The sequence below is a fragment of the Psammomys obesus genome, unplaced genomic scaffold (genome assembly GCF_907164565.1).
Source record: "Psammomys obesus unplaced genomic scaffold, mPsaObe1.curated_primary_1811, whole genome shotgun sequence".
NCBI lineage: Eukaryota > Metazoa > Chordata > Mammalia > Rodentia > Muridae > Psammomys > Psammomys obesus.
In genome coordinates this window covers 14,948,498-14,952,206 of record NW_026585895.1, presented here as the reverse complement: position 1 = coordinate 14,952,206, position 3,709 = coordinate 14,948,498, and positions in this window count along the sequence as shown.

The window sequence follows — 3,709 nt, the reverse complement described above, 5'->3', positions numbered from 1 at the left end:
TGGCTAGCCATGATCTGTTTGGTTTTATCTTCCTCTAATTCTTTACGTATTTTATTTGTTTCCTCTATTATCCTCTTCATCAGCATAGATGTAAGGTCATCTTCTTGATTTTCTATTATGCTGCGTTGTCCAGGGCTGTTTGCCCCTGGATGGCTGGGTTCTGGAGATGCCATATTGCTCTGTCTTTTGTTGGTTGAGCTTTTACGCTGACATCTACCCATTGGGCTGTTTTAGGTGTTGGCTGTTAGTTTCTGTGCTTCCTGGAGTCCTGAGGTAGGGAAAATTCCCTTGGCTGGGAGATGATTTTTCCTGAAGGAGTCCTCCTCTGCTTTTGGTTATGGTCACTGTATGGCCAGTGTTTCTCAGGAATTGCCACTGCTCACCTCAGGTGTATAGCCCTGAGTAGTAGCTGTGGTCTTTGTTAGGCAGGGGGGGATCTCCTCTTACCCATAGAAGTTCTCAAGACACCTGCCCCACTGCTGGGTTTCTCGTTATAAATTTAGTGAGCTGCTGCTGTTGTTACAGTTTTCCAGGTACAGTCCTCTTGAAGAACCTGCTGATTCCCTAGCTGTGGGGTTTTCTCCCAACAGGGAAACTCAGTCTATTATCCTGGGGCACACAGTTCTGTCCGGGAAAGTGAGAGGGGCGCCCAGCAAGTCTCCTGGCCAGAGGCTTAGTGCTCTGCTCTGGGCCTGGAGAATGTGCACCTAGGTTGAGTTGGTGCCTGGGGGCACCGCTCTGGTCTGGAGGCTGGGTGCCTCACTCTGGACCAGAAGCTGTGTGTCCCTGTCTGGGATGGCGGCTGCAGGCACTGCTCTGGTCCGGACGCTGTGGGTGCAGCCCTCTTGAAGGACCAGGGATTCCCACAGTTTTGACAGTCTAGCTAGGGATAACTGGTTGATCCTTGGCACAGTATCTGAGGGCTGCTGTAATGGCTCTCTGGCTTTTGTAGGTCTGAGGATGCAGCTGTGTGCCCCAGTGCCCTAGGGGTACTCAATAATGGCGGCTGAGCACAGTGCTCTGGCCTGCATTAGAAAGCTAGAGCCTAGAGTCTGCGTGAATCCAGAAAGTCTTTTGGTGCTGGGTGTCCTGAGCATTAGACCTGATGATCCCCCCCCCCCCCGCTGGGGGTTTCCTCCTGCCAGAGACACCCAGTCTTTGCTTTGGGGACCGCTGTTCTGTCTGGGGTGGCGAGTAGAACCCATAGGCACAGACGCCCGCCCGTGGCTCCGCCTTTCTGGCCTTTGGGAGCCTGGGCATTTGCCTAAACTGGATAATTTTCCCAAGACCTTTTCAGGGTGTGGGTGTTGGCTGAGTGCTCTGAGATCAGACCAGCCGTTTCCCTCCCTGTGGGTTTGCACCTGACAGTGAAACTCAGTCTCTGGTGCCCTGGTGCCCTGGGGCCCACAGTTCTATCTGAGGCGGCAAATCAGGTGCGCAGGCAGGGCTCTGTGCAGGCGCCTGGGTCCCCGGCTCTGGCTCCAGGCTGGCTCTTGGGGCACCTGCAGAACCTGAGTCTTTTCCAGGGGATGACCTAAGGTCGGTCCCAATTGTTTCCTGCTCCGTGGGGTTATCTCTCGACTGGAAAATCCAGTCTGTGGTGTTGTGGGCCCACATTTCAGTCTGGAACAGTGACCAGATTATGCTGGTGTGTGGCTCTGGGCTGGCGACCAAGCGCCTGGTGGAACCAGGATCTCTTCCGCAATTTAGCCGGGTGAGTTAAAGCTGATTGAATCCCCTACCGTGGGGTATCCTCTCATCTGGGAAACACAATCACTTGTGTTTTATGGCTGAGAGTTCTGATTGCTGGTCACTGTGCCAATCCTGCTGTGCTGCTGCTCAGAATGAGAGTCCTCCCAGCGCCACCATCTTGCCCCGCCTCGAACATCTCCCTCTTAAAGTGATGCCTCAGTCCTGGAAGTGATCCTTTGCTGGTGCTTGTTCACTGGGAAGCACAGGCCACAGGGATCTGTGCCAAGCAGTTATAAATTTGGCATGGGTGGTGTCTACTAACCCTTAGTTTGGAGCGAGGTGGGTCACACAAAGCAGATGGTGTCACAGAGAACAGTTTCGCCAAACACGTCCTTGAAAAGCAACCCAATCAACTCCTGAGCTCCATATCTAGCTTTCTTTAAACTTACATAGATGTTGGTAAAAAAACAACACTTTAGCTCTTGAAAATGAAAATAAGACTGAAACATTTTTGTTGTTGTTGTTACTCTGTCCCAAACGACTGTCCAGTGCCTCTCAACCCCTTTATTTAGTAACACTCGGTGACACCTTAGAAACCAGGAACCTTGGCCTGTGAAGCAGTGCCCACCAGCACGCATACCAGCCAGGGTTCTCTTGAGGAACTGATAGCATGGATACACATAATAAAAGAAGGAATTTATTAGACTGGTGTTAGAATGGGGTCCAGGTAGTCCAACAAAGTCTGGCCCATAATGGAAAGGCCAAGAACCTGGTAGCTGTTGAGTCCATGAGGCTGGATGTCTTTGCAGTCCTAATGCTTAACCAGCCCTGGAACATTGCTGGCCCCCTGCTGCCTGGTCTGTATTTCCTCCAACCGAAAGCAGCATTAAATTCCTTCAGAAATTAGTGCCACGTAGAGAACTGGGTTCTGTCTGTACCTCCCTTTAGCTTTCCCGATTGGCCTGTGGAGAATGACAGTTAACCATCACAAACTTAATCAAAGAATGACTCCACCTGTAGCGGCTGTACCAGACCTGGTGTCCTTTTGAGCAGATTAACACATCTCCTGTTACATGAAATGCAAGCTGCTATTTATATTAGCTATTGATCTAGCTAATGCCTTTTTCTTAGTGCCTGTCCATAAGGACCACCGGAAGTCATTTGTTTTCAGCTGGCAAGGCCAGCAGTACACATTTACACTTCTACCTTCAGGATATATTAACTCTCTAGCTCTTGTTTATAGCCTAGTTTGAAGGGACTCTCGATCTCTGTATCTTTTACAAAATATCACACTGGCTCACTATATTGATGACATTATTCTGATTGAGCTAAAAGAGCAGGAGGTGGCAAATGCTTTGGACATGTTGATAGCACATAGGCACCAGAAGACCGGAAATAAACATGATCAAAATTTGAGAGTCTTCTACCTTAGTGAAATATCTAGGAGTCCAGTAACGTGGGACAGGCAGACATAGTCCTTCTAAGATGAAGGATGTGCCTGCCTCCTCCCACCATAAGAAAAAAGTACATTTTGTAGGCCTGTTTGGATTCTGGAGGCAGTACATTCCTCACTTGGGTGTGTTATTTTGGCCTGTAAACCAAGCAATTTGATAAAGTCCTAGCTTTGAGTGGGGCCTGGGACAGAAGGAGGCTTTTCAACAGGTCCAGGCTGCTGTGCAGAATGCTGTACCACCTGGACCATGTGGCCCAGCAGACCTGATGGTAATTACAGTGCCAGCAGCAGAGTAGATAGGGTTGCCAGTTGGAGCTTTCGGCAGGCTCCTGCCTTAGTCTGTTTCCTATTGCTGTGATGAAGACCATGACCACAGGCAACTTGGGAAAAAGAACGGGGAAAGGAGTTATTTTATTGTATAACTCTCAGGTCACAGTTTGTCACTGAGGGAAGTCAGGGCAGGAACTTGAAGGCAGGAGCTGAGGCAGAGACCATGGAAGGGTGCTGCTTACTGGCTTGCTCCTTGTGACTTGCTCCACCTGCTTTCCACTGCTCACAGTGAGC